Source organism: Octopus bimaculoides, chromosome 2, assembly GCF_046866305.1.
Source record: "Octopus bimaculoides isolate indiv1 chromosome 2, ASM4686630v1, whole genome shotgun sequence".
NCBI classification, from domain to species: Eukaryota; Metazoa; Mollusca; class Cephalopoda; order Octopoda; family Octopodidae; genus Octopus; species Octopus bimaculoides.
Genome location: NC_142929.1, coordinates 55524833 through 55547426, shown reverse-complemented (window position 1 = coordinate 55547426; position 22594 = coordinate 55524833).

The following is a 22594-nucleotide window of genomic DNA, read 5'->3' as shown; positions in this document are numbered from 1 at the left end:
ACAAATCGACGCCAGAACTTAATCTTTGTAAACCTAGTACTTATTCTATCGACCTCTTTGCCGGACCGCTAGATTACGGGGATGTAGACACGCCAGCATCGGTTGTCAAGCGATGGTGGGGGGAAACACAGACACACAAACATATACACAAGCATACACACAGACACATACATACACACATACATATATACGACGGGCTTCTTTCAGTTTCCGTTACCAAATCTACTCACAAGGCTCTGGTCGGCCCGAGGCTATAGTAGAAGACACTTGCCCAAGTTGCTACGTAGTGGGACTGAATCCGGCACCACCACCACCGCCACCACCACCACTACTGCTACTACTACTACTACTACTACTACTACTACTACTACTACTACTACTACTACTACTACTACTACTACTTTTTCTACTACAAAAAAATTCGCGCTAATCCTCGGTCCCTTGTTTTGATCACAAATAAAAAGCCGAAGATAAGCGTATTTGACTTCTAAGAGTTCTAACAAGTCTTGTTGCCTGCCTCAGGCGAAATGAGAAAGAAAATGGTTTGGATAAGAAGGTAACGGGGTGTGGTAAATAGAAGGGCCGTGTGAGGTAGGGAAGCGAAAACGTGGGTGGGTATGCAAGGATGTAGGGACTAGGCTTTTAGTATTGCCGTATATTTAGACGCACGCTCACACACACACACACACACACACACACACACACACACAGGTATACATACACACATACACAGGCATACATACATACATGCATACATACATACATACATATATATATATATATATATATTCCCCCCACACACACATATAGAGAGACATACACATACAAACTAATACTCACTAGCATATATGTGTGTGTGTGTTACTATCTATGATCGTATGATATGTGTAAGTCGTCTGAGCGATGTGTCTGATTCCAATAGAACACGTGCGCTCACTTTACTAATGATGCCGCTCCATTACCTAAATTAATCTGATAGCCATCTCCATCATTCATACATCCTTTACCTCGATACCAGATAGACACTCGCATCTTCAGTCTGGTATATATATATATATATATATATATATATATATATATATATATATATATATATATATATATATTGTCTTCGAAACGTCTAGATAGAATAGAGACAGCTGATGAAGGGATATTCCAAGGGGCTTTCCGTTTTCCTATGTGTTCGTTCCGTTGTCTGTAGTTTATTGTTCTAACGTCCTGTACCCTGATATGCATGTATATACACATGTAGATGTAAGTATGTACATATATGTGTGTATACATGTATATATATTCTTTGTATTATTACATTATTGAACGCACACGTCCTATTTTGCAAGTAAGTCTACTATATATATATATATATATATATATATATATATATATAGAAAAAGAGAGACAGACAGACAGACAGAGTGAGAGAGAGAGATGTGCGTGAGTGTGTGTATGTATGTGTGCGTGTATGTCTATGCACATGTATGTATATGTAGCATATATATCTACATATATAGATATATATACTCACATGCACACAAACGCATATACGCGCGCACATCTATATATAAGTTACGGGGACGTAAACACGCCAACATCGGTTGTCAAGCGATGGTAGGGGACAAACATAGACGCAAAGACACACACATACACACACGCACATATATGAGTGTGTGTGTGTTTCTTTCCTTTCCCGAGCGTCCAGTAAGTAACATAATCTGTATCACGTCCTCACGTTTTTTGTTGTTGTTTTTATGTTTTTTTCCTTTTTTGAACTTATATATATATATATATATATATATATATATAGTAAATCCCCCAAAAAGAAGAACAAACACACAAAAAAACTCAACAACGCGAGGACGTGGTACATGTAAAGTATTGGCAGATGCTCAGGGAAGAAAAGAAAGATGGTTTAACGTTTCGAGCAACGCTCTTCTTCAGAAACAGAGGAAAGTCCAATAGAAAGGAAGCCGGAGGAAGAAAATCGCCGACGATTCACATGTGGTTACGACGGGCCGAGCTATAGTTGAAGACACTTGCCCAAGGTACCACGCATTGGGACTGATCCCAGAACCATGTAGTTGGAAAGCAAGTTTCTTACCACACAGTCACGCCTGCGCATATGTAAATTTTGTACTTGTATCTAGATAGAAAGCAAAAGTAAAAGGAGTTTTACAGATACCTCTGTTGCTTCCTACTACACCCTTTGCCTTCAATTACCATTAAAAGTTTTAATAGTATCGCCCAGTTTGAGAAGCACTACCCTTTACTGTCGTGGAGGCGCAATGGCTCAGTGGTTAGGGCAGCGGACTCGCGGTCGTAGGATCGCGGTTTCGATTCCCAGACCGAGCGTTGTGAGTGTTTATTGAGCGAAAAACGCCTAAAGCCCCACGAGGCTCCGGCAGGGGATGGTGGCGAACCCTGCTGTACTCTTTCACCACAACTTTCTCTCACTCTTACTTCCTGTTTCTGTTGTGCCTGTAATTCACAGGGTTAGCCTTGTCACACTGTGTCACGCTGAATATCCCCGAGAACTACGTTAAGGGTACACGGGTCTGTGGATTGCTCAACCACTTGCACGTTAATTTCACGAGCAGGTTGTTCCGTTGATCGGATCGACTGGAACCCTCGATGTCGTAAGCGACGGAGTGCCAACATACTGTCGTTTGATCTGCATGAATAGCAGCCAATCTCTACACACATCTTAAAAAAAAAAAAAATGGAAGGACAGATTGCTAAAACGACAGGGGATCGTAACTAACAGCTGAAGTACTTTTCTCTAAAAGCTTATTCTATAAGCTTATGACAATCAGTTTTCATTGTTAACTGCTTTTTCGGCAACTAATTCTGAAAATAAACCACGGTTCTGGCACTTCATGGAATAACTGATAATACGGATACAGATTACTAAATTTCTAAAACTAAATGCTAAAGATTCCAGTTGATCATTTGCCAGTACAACCATTTGGAATTTTAAAATAATTGTACTGAATAAAGCAGCAATACTCTTAAAAAAGTATTGTAATTATTTATCCGCAAATCAGCAGCAGCAACTATGTTTCGAGCACCACTGCCGCCACCTCCGCTTCCATCTCTGCTGTCGTTCCCCCATCATCATCATCATCGTCGTCGTCGTCGTCGTCGTCATCATCATCATCATCATCATCATCATCATCATCATCATCATCATCATTACCATCATCATCATCATCATCGTCGTCGTTGTCGTCGTCGTCATCATCATCATCATCATCATCATCATCATCATCATCATCATTACCATCATCATCATCGTCGTCGTCGTTGTCGTCGTCATCATCATCATCATCATCATCATCATCATCATCATTCTTCTCATCCATCTGTCTCTACCCAATTAATGTTCATTAGCTTAATTATTTATCTATTCTTTCTCCCTTTTATCTTCATATTTTTTTATTTTTTTTTACTTTCAAAATGATTATCAAAAAGTCACCTTGTAAAAAGAAAAGAAAAAAAAAACTACCAACTTCTTTGTTTTTGCCGTACAAATTAATTAACCATAAAAGGGTTATAAAAACCAAACCATATTGTCTCTCTATGGAGTTGGCGCTTTCTATATTTTCTCTCTTCAATATATCCATTCTATTGTCTCCTTGTTTATTCTGTGGCATTATGAAAACTTGTTGAAGCAAGTCTTTACTTCCATCTTACTCCCAACACTTGTCATCGTTTTGGCGCGCAACTGATTCGTTCGCCCTGTATTTAATAGCTATCACTTCTAATGCCCTTATCTTATTATACTCAACCCTCACTTACACAAGCTGTTCGGCGTCTACACAAACCTTCCTCCGTACTGTCTATTTTATTTTATATTTGTATTCTTCATGTTTTGTCATCTTTATTGCTTGTAATTTATTTTCTTAATTATCTATCATACATCTACAACACCCCTTGCCCTCTTGAAGACGTCAACTTTTCAACTTGACGCATTAGGATTATGTACATTTATACGTGTGTATGTCTATGTGTACGCGCATTTGTACATGGATTTGTGTGTTTGTATGGGGTGACAGTGACAGAGAGATAGATAGAGAATGAGAGAGAGAGAGAGAGAGAGAGAGAGAGAGAGAGAGAGAGAGGCAGAGAAGGCAAGAGAGTGGAGATAGAGCATGTGCGTTTATTTGCCTACAGGTCAGTCCTAATGGAGCTTGACTTGCGACCATTGGAATACCAGCAATGATCATCCTGTCTTTAAATCAGACTATACATCTTAAGTCATTTGTGACTTAAGTAGGGTGTGTCTATTTAAGGGAGAGTTTGACAGTTATTTCCAGCAGTTCGAGAGACCACATATAGGCTTCATCGTTGACTCATGGCATGCGTATGTCAATGAGGGTGTCTGTATGAATAACGAAAGAGGGGAGAGAGTTAAAAGGAGTGTGTGTGTGTGTGTGTGTCTGAGTGTGCGTGAGTAGATATTCTCTGAAGTGTTCATTATCTTTTATCTTTTACGTTTTAGTCATCAAACTGCGGCCATGGTGGGGCATCGCCTTGAAGGGTTTTTGTCGAACAGATCGACCCCAATACTTACGTTGTGTTTTTTTCGGTAAGTCGGGTCCTTATAAGATAGGTTTTTTTTGCCAAAAAACATTAAGTGAAAGGGGTATAAACAAACTAACACCGGTTGTCAAGTAAGTGGTGTGAGGCAGTGACAATCACAGGTACAAAGATACATACTATGTATATATGTGTATGTATGTACATACAAAAATACATATACTATGTCTGTATGCATGCGACAGGTTTCCATATAGTTTCCGTCAACCAAACTCGCTCGCAAAGCATTGGGCGATCCGGTGCTATTGTAAAAGACACCCAAGGTGCTGTGCAATGGGAGTGAACATGAAACCAAGTGACTACAAAGCGAACTTCTTAACCAAACAGCCATGCCTGCACGTATATAGCTATAAGCAGAAACAAGTCATTTTCTGAAGAGAAAGTATACAGACGTCTTCACCATGAATGTGGTGGTGGTGGTGGATCTCTTACAATAAGAATTCAGCTGTTTCATCGACTGAATAACCTGCTTCTAAATTAACGTGAAGGTGGCCAAGTATTCCACTGATACGTGAGACAATGTAATTCTCTGGCTGACTTGGTGTAACAGTGTGACAAGGTTGCATGTAAACCACCCGACAGGCTTCTATACAGTTTCCGTCATTTCGATTTCACTGACATGGTGTGATTCGATCGAAGTCTCAGGAAATTGCAATTGCTCAAGATGTCATGCAATCAGATCGAACACGAGAACTTGTGTGGGCGAAGCGAAAATGCTTAACCATTCGGTCAAACTGCACATGAAACTAAACTAGTTTATTTTTTACTACCACAATTAATATAGTGAGCAAAGTTGCTTCAATTAAAACATGTAATATATACATACACACACACACAATCAGAAAATGGAGAAAACCTCAGATTAAAAAACACATCGAGTGGACCACATTTATAGCTTAATTTTATACAAAGCATTACATAACAAATAGGTGACGTAACATATCTTACAGCCGTTTCCAATCTGTTGCCACAACGCTGTCTATACATATATATATATGGTCTCTCAGCCCTCCAATACTTCCTTGACCGCCGCCCTGACCCCACACCTAGCACCCCTACCCTGCTTCGTCTGGCAGAACTCGTCCTCACCCTCAACTGCTTCACGTTCGCCGGAGATACCTACCAACAGGAATCTGGGGTCGCGATGGGGACGAGAATGGGGCCCAATTACGCCAACCTCTTTGTTGGTTACATTGAGGCCCAAGTATTCTCCCAATTCTCCGGTCCGACCCCGGAACTATACGGTCGCTACATAGATGACTGTATAGGAGCCACCTCCCTCTCCCGCGAACAGCTCTGCCTTTTCATCTCCTTCCTCTCCAACTTCCACCCCGCTCTTGACTTTACTTCCACCATCTCTGACACCTCTGTCAACTTCCTCGACATCTCTCTTTCCATCAACCCCCCCTCTAACTCTCTCACTACCTCCGCCTTCTTCAAACCCACTGACTCCCACCTCTACCTCAACTTCTCCTCCTCCCATCCATTCCACACCAAACGAGCCATCCCCTACTCCCAGTTCCTCCGCCTCCGACGTTTGTGCAGCCTGGACCAGGATTTCGAGACCCAGTCCCAGTATCTTGCTCGTCTGTTCATGCATCGAGGATACCCCTCCCACCTTGTCCAATCCGCCCTCGCCCGCGCTCGTCGAATCGACCGCACCACCGCCCTCTCTCCTCCCCCACACCAATCCCCTAACCGTACCCCCTTCCCACTCCGTTTCCACCCCGCCACCCTACCCCTTCGTCGGAGGATCCTACGGGCCTTCCGTCGCCTCCAGCTCGATCCCACTACCCACCCCATTTTCCCCAACCCACCCCTATCCGCTTTCAAACGCGCCCGCAACCTACGCGATCTACTGGTCCGCAGTACCTTCTCCTCTTCCTCCCCACCCCCACCCGGCTCCTTCCCGTGCTCCAGATCCCGCTGTCACACCTGCCCCTTCATCACCAACACTACCTCTGTCACCGGATCGAACCTACAAACACTTCACATTCCACACAGTTTCACCTGCACCTCCTCCAACCTTATTTACTGCATCAAATGTACCCTATGCAACCAACTCTACGTGGGGCAGACGGGCCGCCGGCTGGCCGACCGTTTCACCGAACACCTAAGGGACGTTCGGCTAGGTTCGGACTCCCCTGTCGGCCGTCACTTCCAACTGCCCAACCACTCTCCCTCTAACATCTCCGTTTTTGGCCTCGCCCTGCACCATGGGTCCACTCCCTCGCGACTCCACTTGGAGCAACGCTACATTTTCAACCTTAATTCTTCTTTCCCCTTCGGACTCAACACAGCCTTCTCTTCCTTATGACTCTCCCCTTTACGTCCCTGCAACACTTTACATAATTTTTTTATTTTTTTTATTTTTTTAACCCCCACCCCTCGTCCCCCTTACATTATATCCATTATTCTCTTGTTATTAGACTTACTTTTTTCTACTTTTTATCTCACCACTAGCTACACGCACAAATACCCACACACCTTACATATATACCGCCCACATACATATACCGCCCACATACATGACAAACATACATACGCGCCCTCACACACACATAGCCGAACGCACATATATACACACACACACCCATATATACGCGCACGCCTACATACACAGCCGCATACACATGCACACACATACACACAGGAGTGCACACACAAAATAACACACATACCTGGCACACATACGCACGCACACACATAAACATACACATACACACCCCTCACATACATAAAACCACACACACACACACATACACACATACACGACACACATACACATATACACACAGGCACACATACACATATACACACATGCACACACACCTCTCACATACACAATACTCACTCATATACATAACACATACGCACGCACGAAAACATACACAATATACACATACACGCACGCACAAAAAATATACACACACGCGCACACGGAAACACATACAGACATACATACCCACACATACACACCCGTACCTAACACCTACAATCCCACACACACACGCACATCCACACATATACACACACACGCACACACCCACATACACACACACTTCTCACCAACACTACACACTCACACAGACACGCATACAATCATACACACATGGGCATAAACAACACACGCATATACAATAGCAAACGCACGCACACACACGTACACAGCAACGCACATACACACAACATACACATACACACAAACACACACGCACGCACAGAAAACATACACATACACACACGCGCACATACAAAATACACACACACACGTACACGTACCTAACACCGACAACCCCACACAAACACGAACACACACACACCCAAACAACCACCTGTTGACCTTCTACCTACACTGTCTACAGCGTCCACTAACCAGTCCTGCTACTAATTTCTTCCACTACGTCATACACACACACACACACACACAAACACACTAACAGATAAACCACCAAACCATGCACACACACACACACACATACATACGCACACACACGTTCTGTTATCACACACACACTCACAGACTTACGCACGCGCACCGATATTCATCTCCCTTTTTCACTCTCCTATCTTAGAAAGAACTTTTCCCCCACCACCTCCTCTTCCGGTCTTTTCATCATGTAGCCTCGTGGGCATCGGTACCATTTTCCTCTTTCTCCGTTCTTCCATTCTCCGAACTTTCCATCTTTCCGACGAAGGGCTACGCCCGAAACGTCATACACTCTCTCTTTCCTTTCCTGAGCGTCCAATAATACTATCCATATCACGTCCTCACTTTGTTGTTTTTTTGTTTTTTTGTTATTGTGTTTTTGAACTATATATATATATATATATATATATGCAAATCAAAAATGAAAACAAAAATAAAAACAAAAACAGCAAAAGTCAAAATGACGTACACAATGAGTGTATTAGGTTGAAGCTCTATTTAAGATGGAAGAGAAAAAAAGAGGTGATGTAACGTTTCGAGCATGGCTCTTCGTCAAAAAGAGGAAAGATTCTGGGCAAAAAAAAAGTCCAAGAAAAGTATATATGTGGTTACATGGCTGAAGTTACTTGGAGTGGAGAGAGATATATTAAGTGGTTTTTGAAGAGCAAATGAGAGAAGTGTATAGAGGATTGCAAGCACTGAGAAGGAAAGTTGGAAAGGAAGCGGGAGAGAGGTTAGTGGAGTTGGTGGAGGAAAGAATGAAGGAATGAAGGTCAAGCATGGGGGTGAGGTGTGGATGTGTAGCGAGGAGTGATGGAGAGGAGGTAAGAGATGGAGAAGGGTAAGGAAGGAAGAAGAGAGAAGTGAAAGTGTTGTGGACGAATTAAAATTATATATATATATATATATATATATGACGCGAAGGATGTACATATGAATCCACACGGGATCCGGACAAAAGCCCAAAGGATAAAAACCTTTCGGACAAAAGCGTCATAGTTAAGGTGTGAAAGTGGACAAAAGGCCCTCGGACAAAAGCCTCACGGTTATTTTTTTCGGTTATTTTTCGTTTTTTTTTTCTTTTTACTTGTTGCAGTCATTAGTCCGTGACCATGCTGGGGCACCAATTTGAGCAATTTTTAGTCGAATGTGTCGACCCCAGAATCTTTTTTAGCCTAGAAGGTCTCTCCACATGCTAGAAATAACAACCAAATCTTTAATTCTTTTTTTAAATTTCATTCGAAAATAAATAAGTACAATAGAGTAACAGAACACAAGACTCTTTATTACTCAATGTACATATTGTCTGAATTCTAACAAAAGAGAAAGCATTTACTTCAAGAAATGTGTAGAAGCATAAAAACGATAAGAAGTACGTTTGAATGACTAGCCTTCGGCACCGTATTTCTGTTAGACCTTCAACAGCTGGAGAAGGTTCAAAAAGTCAGCTCATTCTCATTTATTTGTGCTGAAGGAAGAAAACAAAAGACTTTAAATTTAAATTTTAAAATGCTGATTTTTCTGTGACTAAAAATTCTAATAACTGCAGTCTACTAACTGCTGCGATAAGTAATAATAAAACAAAATTCTGGCGTCGATATGTTCAACTAAAAATTCTTCAATGCGGTGTCCTAGCATGGACACAGTCTAATGATTGAAACAAGTAAAATGTGAAAAAAAAAGAAAAAAAACAATAACCGAAAAATATAATCGTAGAGCTTGGGGGGGGGGGCGGATGAGCTTTTGCCCACTTTCAGACTTTAACTATGAGGCTTTTGTCAGAAGGGCTTTTGTCCTAGAGAGCTTTTGTCCTAGAGGGCTTTTGTCCTAGAGGGCTTTTGTCCTAGAGGGCTTTTGTCCTAGAGGGCTTTTGTCCTAGAGGGCTTTTCTCCTACACTCAATACACACACACACACACGTATTATTTTTATCGTTTAATCATGGGATGAGGGGCAGAAATGGAAAAAAGCTGGCCTGAATGTTTACAACAGTGTGAACTCAGCTATAAACACCAAAGGACTACATGGGCGTATTTAACCGGTTGACGATTCAAAATTATCATCCAAAAGCTCAGAGCGTAAAAAAAGTAAATAGAAAGAAACGAGCAAATGTCACTAGATATCTCGTTCGATTTTCTAACAATTCCGTCACTCTCTTAGAGATGAAAAGTAAATATGACTGCGATATAGTTTTAAATCAGGGCTCAGAGAACCGAAATAAATACAGCAATGCATTTTATCTTACACTCCTTGCAGCTTAGACAATTCTCCACTAGAGCCAACTTTCGCAAGTGGGAAGACAAGATGATGACATGTCTATACTACGCAACTAATTGAGAAAACGGATACAGTGCTAAAATAAATCAATATAGAAGTATTTCAAGAGGGCTTCATATAGTAATATAAAATTGAAAGCGGATAACCGCACCTCATGTTTTCAAAATGAATTAAAAGAGCAACTGATGCTCTCCAAAAATTCTAGCAATTTTAGGTGCATACACTTAAGACCACAAATGTGTTTCAACTCGATAGAAATGTTTCCAAAATTTTGATAATAAACAAGATAACTAAGAATGTAACCCGAACACATATAGAAAAAGATGAGGCAGAAGATTTATCCATAGAGTTAAACTAGAAGACCGAATTAAACGCCTGAACGATAATAAATTGTATCGAATGCATAAGAATCACAAGGATTACTAAACTGTAGAGTAATCAAACTAACGATATACGAGGGGTTAATGAAAAGTCTTGAGCTTCAAAAAAAAAAAAAAAAAACATGGTACAAGACTTCTGATAAAGGTACAAGACTTCAAGGCTCAAAGGCCTTGAAGGCTAAAAATTTTTCATACACCCCTCGTATATACAGAAGAGTGCCATCTTTTCATTGAACTCAACTATGTGCACAGAAGTTGTTCTTCAGCCCACCTTCCATTCTGCGAGTAGAATATGCCGCAGAGAACGTGACGGCAGACAGGGCCGTTTTAGCAGTATTATAGGCTCGCGGGCAAATCAATGCACTGGGCCCTATAATGTCAATTTATTGACAGTAATCCCTAGTAATCCCCAGAAATACACAGCACGCGTAGTTCAGAAAAGGACCCTGGTGTGCCCATGCCTTAAGTGCTGCTTCATTTCTCCCTAGTTCGCGTGCGTTTAGGTGGTTGACTAATCCAGCCCTTGAGATAAGAAATCTTTCACTTACATTGCCTTTCAATTCCGTATGGATTTCTGCCGGCATTGCACTCGAATCTAGCTTACAGAGTGATCACCTCAGAGCAGCGTACTCCAGTCACTTTGGCTCACAGACGTGACGTGTATTTTTCTGACAATATTTTTCCACTTTGCACGGTTTTCAGCTATTTTACACACACACACACACACACACACACACACACACACACACACACACGCACACACACACACACACACACACACACACACACACACACACATACACATATATATATATACTCGCTTATATGAATAGTCATTCCTCATTCAATGCGAAACTAAATCTAAATTATGAAGTTATGACCTCGTTATGCTCTCTCAACAGTCTAATGGTCTTTGATCGAAAAAGGTAAGAAAGAAAAAGGCCAAGTAACAACAACAACAACAACAATGATTCAACCGTTTATAACGGAAGTCTTTGAAAAGTTTTGAGAAAAAGCTATCAAAGGGCTTTTGATGCCTTCTTCATATCACTTTGTGTGGTGAATGGCTCCAGGCAATAAGCCTTCAGATCTTTGTCTTACAATCAACGTTGTGTTTTGATGAAATGTCAATGCACGTAAACCTTTTAGTTTTTATGTTTGTGTATTCCTTGTCTTTCAGTGTTTTTTTTTCCTCCTAACTTTTGTCTTTCTATATTCAGACTTTGCATGCATGCATGCACGCATGTATGTATGTATGTATGTATGTATGTATGTATGTATGTATGTATGTATGTATGTATGTATGTGTGTATGTGTGCGTGTGTGTGTGTGTGTCTGTGCACGTATATACTCGTATATATGCATTCATTATTTATGCATGCGTGTACGGGCGGGAGTGCCTGTGTGCGTGTGAGTGCCTGTGTGCATGTGAGTGCCTGTGTGCGTGTGAGTGCCTGTGTGCATGTGAGTGCCTGTGAGCGTGTGAGTGCCTGTGTGCGTGTGAGTGCCTGTGTGCGTGTGAGTGCCTGTGTGCGTGTGAGTGCCTGTGTGCGTGTGAGTGCCTGTGTGCATGTGAGTGCCTGCGGAGGCAGATGCACCGCATACATGTATGTATATATGTATATACATATATATATGAGTTTATAAAGATATATGTATACATACACACACACACACACACACATATATATACACACACATTTACATACATTATATATACACATATACAAACGTAAAAACATTCATGCACACACACGCTCGCTTAACACACATACACACTTTAATTCTTTTACGCATGACAGCCCAATGACTGAGGCCATGCTTTTCTGATTGGTTTTTGGTGAAGGAAGGAGTTCGATATTACTGCCCTCTTTTGAATTTCTTGCCATGATGTAGGTTCAACTTCAACTCTGGACAGCAGGGCGTCAAGTTGTTTCTTGAAAACATCTACTCCTACTCCATATAGATCTATCAGGTGTTTTGGCAAGATATTAAATACCTGTGTGCATTTATAATTTTCACTCTTTTGTATTTAAAATAAGATCTGATAATGATGTCTTGCCGTATTGACAATGTTATAAAGCAGATTTATATAACATATCTTGTGTCTCTAAGCAATCTCCGGCTCAGGGCACATGATTAGCTCTATTTGAAAAACAGGACGCTGACTCATGAGAAATTACGAGAAACAACTAGAAGGTTGATGCAAAAAGTGGAATGAGGAGACAGAGGGCGAGTAAAAACGAAAAAAAGAAATGAAGGAAAGAAAGTTAAGAGTTACGTCCCCTTTGACCGTAGAAATCATAAGTAATTTATGCGTAGCTGAAATATTGCACATTCTCTTTTTAGTTCAAGAATTCCACCACAATATTTAATTCCAGATTCGAATTTTTCAGCAAATGCAAGCACAAGGACAAATCCCTTTTGTCGAATTGGAGGTAATCACCTCTCCAGATTGAGCAGCTGTCTTACAGATACTTGAACTCCTCACCGTTGAATTATTCTACACCAGCTAGATTGCTTATGAGTTCTGTGGTCAATGAAGACGCAACTCTAAACTTCCTTTCTTTTCTTTTCTTTTCTTTTCTTGTTTTCCCCATTTTTCTTCTCATTCCACTGTTTGCATCAACTTTCTCATTTTTGCTTGTGGTTTCTCATGTACAAGATCCAAATAGCAAATTGATGTAATGGGAAGATTGGAAATTGCGGTTGCAGTTGTTCTGCACATCTGCCAATGCGTTCACTGAGATATATCTGGTGGTATTGTGGGGAGGACATCTGTTGTCTGTGGACCGTACATCTCCGTCTGACCGACATTCCTGTATATATATGCAACCACGTGTAATTACTAACAATAATTTCTACCTTATGTTTATATATATATATATATATATATATATACATATATACACACACATACATATATATACATATAATATATGCACACACACACGCATATATATATATGTATGAATGTATGTATGAATGTATGTATGAATGTATGTATGAATGTATGTATGTATATATATATATATATATATATATATATATATATATATATATATATATATATATATATATATATATATATATATATATATGAGAGAGAGAGAGGAGATACATAGATAGATACATACATACATATAAATAAGTGGTTATATGTGTGTGTGTTTATGTATACATGTATTTATGTATGTATGTACGTATGTATGAATGTATGTATGTGTGTATGTGTATATATATATATATATATATATATATATATATATATATATATATATATATATATATATATATATAACTAGCACTGTTGATCTTGTTGAGGCATTCGCATTCTGGGTGTGTTAAATGTTGCGATGTCAGATGATTCAAACCTCCAAAGTAGTTAGACTTCGGGATTGTTTGTGATAATAAATTATAACTAGAAGAGAGAACACGTATCGGTTAAATTTTTCAGAGCCAAGAGTTATAGCTTGTTATTGTGTAAAGTCCTAGGTTACTTTTGATTTCGCAAATAAATAAAATAATGCTGAAATTATATATGTCTATAGATGCAAGCTTTGGGCAGTTGTTTTAAATGACAGAGATAAGCAAAGATTAGTTTGTTGTTGCTGGTGTCGTTTTTGATCTCAACCTCGACCAAACAAATGAATAGTAAAACGCGTTAGTGACATGACCATCTGGTGCTTAGTCATTTAATATGTTATACATATATATATATATATATATTATGGCTGTAGAGTGTAATGATATTTGTTAAAGACTTGGCTGCAATGTCTTGCCGATCGAGTGACTATGTACAGGCATCTTTCCACATTGGTTCGAAGTAAACATTTACCAAGAGGCACTCAATCAAGCAGAGAGAGAGAGAGGGAGAGCGCGGTAAGTCTCTGATAAAGAGAGAGAGAGTGAGTGAGTGAGTGAGTGAGTGAAAGAAATGTTGACAAACGGGGGCATAAAGGAAATTAAGAGAGCGTTAAAGAACGACTGAGCGAAGAGAAGGATTGAATTTTATTTTTTAATGTGCGTGGTTGTAAAAAAATTCATTACTTCGAACAGTCTAGAGTGGCCCTATCTCATTTTTGTTCTTTTTTTAACACACCTTATTCCATTTTCATCTCTAAAAACTAAGTTATTTTTATTTTACATTATAGCTCGTGATAGGTCTTATACTGAAGGAAAGAGGTTAGTCGATATACCGTTTGGGGTTAAAGGTGGTTCAACAAGACGTCTCTAGGTAATTTACTTAGCCCTTCTCTATAAGAAATCCATGCAACCCACTTAAATTTTGAGAAGACGTCCTCTCTCACCTTGCAGGACTGAAACCAGTCTTGTTTCCCTCAGAGCTCCTAGTCCGAACAGAGTTAAGTAGTTGTCCAAGATAATCTTTGCAGGCTTCCCCTGAGTATTGGCTATAAGTTTGCAGCTTTGTGAGATTTCTGCCTATGGATGCCTTTAGTCACAGAATCAGATCTCCAGAGGATTATAGTTCTGGGAGTATATGTTTTAAGAAATATTTGTGTGTGCATGCGTGCGTGCCTGCGCACGCGTGATTTGTCTTGGGGTAAGTTGTCCTAGGGCTGAATTGCGGTAAGTATGAACGAAGTAGAAGGGGGGAAGGTGAATCTGAAGAACAGAAATCATACATTAAAACATTGAGTATACAGCGCATTAATGTTCAAGTGGTTGAAATATGTTTGTGACTAAAGAGTTGCACATCAGTTGTATGTTCAGTTTTATTTTTTTTAATGCTTTGATCTTGCACGCTGCCTATGAAGACGTTGTCTGGAAAAAAGTCATAGGAAAAAATAATAATAATACAGAAAAAAGTTAGAATTTTTGCTAGGGAAAAAGTCAGTGGCAAAAGAGTCACATTTTAGGCGCAGGCGCTGTGTGATAAGAAGTTTTCTTCCCTACCAAATGGTTCCGGGTTCAGTCATACTGCGCGGCACCGTTTTTCATGGTAAAGGCCGTTAGAATAAGTATCAGGCTTTAAAATAAATAAACAAATAAATAAATAAGTACTAGGGTCGAATTTTTTGACAAAAATACTTCAAGACGGTGCTCCTGCATAGCCGCAGTCATGAAACAAGTAAAAGATAAAAGATAAAAGAATTACAGTAATAAAACAAAACTATTTTAATCAGTTATTAACTGACAGTACATGATGTACAATATATGTGATGGCCAAATCGGGACTTGCGGTTGGCTTCAGACAAATCATGAGGCACCCATTTTCTGAGTTTTGGGACCTTTCCAAGCTGTTGAAGATGGCGGTGAACAGTTAATTGTATAACTTGAATGAAGCTTGCTTGCCAATTCTTCAACTGAAACTGCATGATCTTTTTCAAGTTCTGCCAAAAGGAGCTTGTCATCAAACTTAATTGGACGTCCTGTTCGGGTCTCATCTGCAAGGCTGAAATCCCCACTTCTGAAGTTTACAAGCCATCTTCAGCAAGTGTTTTTCATTTAGGCACTCTTCTCCATAAGCTGAGTGAATATTTCGAGTCGCTTCAGCTGCAGAGTTCCCTTTTTTAAACGCATAAAGCATTATGTGCCTCAGATGCTCCTTAGACATTTCTATGTTTGAAGAGCTTATCATTAGTAAACATTCAATTAGATTATCTTGCAAAATGAAATTTAATTAGTTAAATATGTCCAAATACATATAAATACTACTTGATGCCATTAGGCATTCTAAAATACTGTTAAAGCGTTCACAGAGTGAAAATATAGTAGCCCGGACATTACTTATGGGATGACCTGATAGAAATTTAAAATATATGTATGTGATTTTTAAAATAAGGATAATTTGCGTGTACTTGATTGCATAAATGTGCATAGTTATCAATGCATAGATATGGATGTACATACAAGTCTGAAATGACTACCTTTCTCCTGACTAGTTGCATCGCGGTATATGAATCTGTGTATTGTAATGTAACAAACGAAATAAATGTAAATACAAGCTGAGAAGGAAGAGAACAAATAGCTTCCGCGTTTATATATATAGAGTCTATGTAACCAAGTCTTTTTCGGTTCAGAAACAAGTAACATCAAATGTCTGTCTGCTGTGTTGCTTAACTACTTACTGTTACCACTCACAACTACCGTCTTTTTCTTTCTGGTATCCCTACCCACAATCAAACCATAAACACCGTCAACATCATAATCATCATCAGCAGCAGCATCGTTATCATTGTCTTCTACAGCGACATCAGCGCTGTCATTAACCATTAACTCTTAGGAGATTCGCCCGACCTACAAACCCCCGACTTACTTGTTCCATTCCAGGAGACAGGGAGAAAATAGTTTTACCTTACGGATCGGCGTCAAAAATGATTGACCCCGAAAAGCAATGGAGATTAGTGTCTGTTCAAGTAAATATGAGTGGAAATAGGGGATAAAAAGAAGTGGGGCCCAGGTGGCTGGCACACAAATGATTTAATATGACAGCAGTCATAATAGAACAACGAACCTTTGTTGATTGCTTATAATAGCGGCTCATCTTCTCTGGCGAGGATTTCAGAGGATGATGGCGAAGGGGACACAGACAGTTCAAGGAAAGGAGAAGCAATACTCAAAGCTTGTAGACTGATGATGTCAGTGTAAAGAATACACGGGACTACGTGTAATCTCCATTTAAAACATGTGTCGTCTACAACTATATATACGTGCCTATATACACTCGCATGTATATACATCTCTATGCGAGTAGGTGAGCGGAGGCAATGCTATAATTGGATTTAAGACGCTTTCGTGCAGACGTCTGTATGTTCAGTAAAATTATGCATACGTTTACAAATACGCACGTGCGCACATGCACACACACACACACACACACACACACACACACACACACACACACACACACACCTAAACACAATAACACACTTACACAAGCACACACCCACACATACACTCGCACGCACACACACAATCACACACACACACACACACACACACACACACACACACACACACACACACACACACACACACACACACACACACACACACACACAAACACACACACGTATACATACAAACGCGCATGTACCGTATTTTCTGGCATGCAACTAAATCTTACAGTCCAAAAGAGGCAGATCGATTTATATATACCATGAGAAATGCTGGTAAAGATAGTGACGGTATTTGAATGTTTTTTTTTATGTCATTAGACTACGGCCATGCTGGGGCACCGTCTTGAAGGTTTTTTAGTCGAATTAATTTTTTATTAAGCCTGGTACTTTTTCTATCGGTTGCTTACCAAACCGCTAAGTTACAAGGACGTAAACACACCGACACCGGTTGTCAAGCAGTGGTTGTTGGACAAACACAGACATTAAGACATTATCTATCTATCTATATGTCTATCTGTCTATCTATTTCTCTCCCCCCCTCTCTCTCTCTCTCTCTCTCTCTCTCTATATATATATATATATATATATATATATATATATATATATATATATATATATATAAATATATATATATATATCGACTGTAAAACAAATCCGAAAGAAGAAGCACATTCTGAAATATAGAGCAGTATATATTAAAAATAGGGAGGGCCGGTTTATGGGATTACATTAGGTTTCCCGTCCATAAGGGTTTTAGCTTCATGGCGTATCATCATATCCCGAAACCTGTTGGCCCAAGGCGTCTTAAAAATATGGAGGAGGAAATGCCTCACAACTCAAAGGAACAATGGGGATTACCTCCCTTGGCTATCAGCTATCGGCTTCCGGCTGTGCTGCCATCTTGTGGGCTCCAAAAGGCTAAAAAAAAACTTCATATGGTACCATCACATTTCCAACAAAGAACTGCGTGCGCGTACGCATCAGCCTGCAGCCTGCCAGCCCATAGTTAACCGTCGTGGGGTCCTGGTTTGGTTCGGGAGCTCCAGATTTTTGAGGGAGTGTGGAACTACCTCTTAACCACTATTTTCCCTAGGTCTACTCAGATCCACAATAGTAGTTCCCAACCATCATTTAACTGTGGATCCGTTTGGTTCCTATTTTATTTGGCCCTTATAGACATTCGATATTTAAAAAATCCAATAATTGTTTTTTTATAATTACATATTAGGAATAGTATAAAAATGATTATTAAACTATTTTGTGTCGTGTAGTATTATAACCAATTCATTGCACATAAATTTTAACAACAAAATCTTACATGGACTCCCACGGGTCATATAGACCCCAGTTGAGAACCACTGAATTAGCATATTAGAGCTTGTAAAGAGTAGATCTGGCAGACAGATCGGGAAAAAAAACCTTTAATAGTTCAACAGAAGAGAAGACAGTTGCAGCAACGCATTGTGGAGTACAGTGAACAAGAGGAAGCAAGCAGGACATCTTGGTTATCTACTGCATCCATCTCCATCCCCAGTTGTCTTGACTTGGTCTTGCCACTGGATTGAAGGTGGTCACTTACGAGAGAATGGGGTTGACGGTGTGCAACTCTTCTTCACTTTAAACAAAGTCACTACAAGTCATCAGTCTATCCTTAAGGATGAGACTAAATGCCCCTCGTCGCTTTGACGGACGAACATGACGTACCCCTAGTAACATGTATGATTGTTACAAAATGCAACTTCACTAGTTAGAAGAAATATAAGCGAAGATTTGTATTTATGAAATGATAATAAAATGACATACACCTATGTCAACCTTAACTGAAAATGTTTTATTCTGTGGCCCCCAGATAAGTCCCAACTGAATATGGTCAAAGAAGGATGTTACAGTTGGAACCATCGTTATTCTAATTTTAGCAAATGTAGTGTAACACAGGACTATATCAACCTACCATATTTACTTTTGTATAGGAATTACACTATTATAGTTTTGATTTAAACTAAAAAAAAAAAATTCGCTGTATGCAATCTCTGTATCAAGATTTAACAGTAAACTATGGGTGCAAAGGACTTCGTTTGAAGAGCAACGGTTTGATAATATATGAGAGGTGCTGAAAAGTTCCTGGCTTGGGGTAAAAGAAAATACAGGAGGATCAGTTAATTATGATTTTATTCCACATATTCCCCTCTCAGATTCACGCACTTATTGCAATGGTCCTTCAGTTTTTCTAAGCCCCGTAAAAGAACTCGGAAGGTTGGGCCTCCAACCAGGTTTTTCGCGACGCTTTTAAAGCCAGGAACCTTTCAGCAGCCTCTCGTACATCAGTGTCTGATATAGATAAGCACACACACAAACAAACACACACACAAACAAACACACACACAAACAAACACAAACACACACACACATAAATGCACATACACACAAATGCACACACATACAAAGGCACACACACACACACACACACACACACACACACACACACACACACACACACAATTTTATAATCCTATCTATGAAATCCTACTCACATCTTACAACTCAAACTGAAACCGTGCCTGATGACACTTGTCTAAAGTGGTACGTACAGCAATTGAACCGGAATCACTTTGTTGTATAACGAATTTCTTAACCACACCATATACTGTTGTTTTCCTGTTTTCAAGAGAGTCTGGTGTGGTACAACAAATCGGATGTTGTACCTAGCAGCCTGAACAAACTGCTATCTGTTGACAATTTGTTGCCAAGTCATTGAGGAAATTCATCGGATTTGTATGGTGTGCAACATTAATGAACTTGAATTTCAGGATAATAATTTGTCCAAATGTTGCGTTTAAGATTTTGGCCACTCTGTTAGGAAAGAAACGTTTGTTGTCGGAGTACTGTTCAATTCCTGGCAAATCTATCTTGGACAAACTCCTCCTTATACAATTCATCTTAAGGCTGTTAAAATTATCTCTACAGATATTCTATAGAAGTTAAAGCCTGATTTTGTTACGTCTGATATAAGCAACAATGAGATCGAAGATGAAAAATAAGTAATGGGCGTATATGACATATTTCAGGAGATTTTTCTCCTTCATCAGCACCCACCCAACCCATTAATCATCCAAGGGTCTCGGATACAAAACGTCATTACAAAATCTATGCTGGTTATAATTTCTATAGAAAATCTGTAGAGATAACCTTAACAAGTGATGTAATAGCACTAGTAACACAGTAGAACACATTATTGACTTCTAAGAACGTTTAATATACTTTGTGGTATATTAAGGTTATCTTAGGGGATTCGGTAATGAACGTGGCTTCAGTGAGCCATGATTAGTAGATTTTTATTGAATCGATTCACACACACACACACACACACACACACACACACACACACACACACACACACACACACACACACACACACACACACGCACACACACACGATCAATAATTTTTTATAGGATCGATCTACACACACATACACACATGATCAGTAGATTTTTATAGGATCTGCAAATTTACACACGCGCGCACACACACACACACACACACACACACACACACACACACACACACACACACACACACACACACACACACAAAATAGGATTTTATCGTTCTGTCAATTAAATCCTACTCACATCCTTCAACTTGAACCGAGGCTGCACCTGATGATACTTATCTAAAGATGATACTTGTCTAAAGAACCGGAATCACACCATATGTCTTTGTTCTCAGAGAAATTTATTTAGGCCTATAAAGCCTTGTTTTCAGAGATTGGATAGCTTGAGTTCGTGAGCGCCTATTATAAAAGGTAGATGCATTGAAGTACAACTTCACTGCAATTTGATAAATGACAAACGTGTTTTTATACGTAGGAGGCTTTATTATGACTCTCTCAGATGTTTCGAAAATGTCGGTAGTCGGTACTATACTGGAGAAATACGAGGTGGTTCCAGAAGGCTTCAATCAACGTTAGTCAATATGTTTTTAAATGAGTACTTGGAGAATCAAGTCCACAACAGTCCAGATCAGTGGATAGCGCTTACAAGCAGAGCGACAAATGTCTCATCTGTTATGTCTGTTTTCAGAACATTTCTTATCAATGTGCTTTTATATTGACACAAAGACAGAAACGTCTAGGCGAAGGCTAGATTTTGTTGAATTGGCATCAATTAATCGTACTTATTGCATTGACAGATGAAATATAAAATCGATCCTGTCATAAATGGAACTCAGAACATAAAGACGAAATTAAAATATGGCAAAGCATATAGGCACAGAAGTGGCTCTGTGATAAAAAGTTTGCTTCTGAACCACATAGGGCAAGTGTACAACGGACTTATTTCAGTTTCCGTCTACCAGATCCACTCTCAAAGCTTTGGTCGGCCCGGTCCTACTGTAAAGACATATATGTATGTATGTATGTATGTATGTATGTATGTATGTATGTATGTATGTATGTATGTATGTATGTATGTTGATATGTATGTAGGTATGTATGTACGTATGTATGTAGGTATGTACGTACGTATGTATGTATGTACGTATGCATGTATGTACGTAAGTATGTATGTACGTATGCCTGTTTGTATGTATGTACGTACGTATGTATGTATGTACGTATATATGTACGTACATATGTATGTACGTATGTATGTACGTATGTATGTACGGATGTATGTACGTACGTATGTATGTATGTATGTATGTATGTACGTATGTATGTACGTATTATGTATGTATGTATGTATGCATTATGTACGTGTGAATGTACGTGTGTATGTACGTGTGTACGTGTGCACGTACGTACGTATGTATTTGTGTAGGTATGTACGTATGTATGTGTCTGTTCTTCACAAACACTTGGCAATCGGAGTTGATTTGTTTACGTACATGTAGGTAGCTTTAGTCGTTCGGCAAAAAAAAAGCAGATAGAATAAGCATCAAATTTTAAAAATAAGCACTGAGGTGGATTCGTTTAAAAAAAAAAAGAAAAAAACTTCAAGGCGATGCCCCACCATGGCTGCTGACTAATGAGTGAAACAAATTATAGAT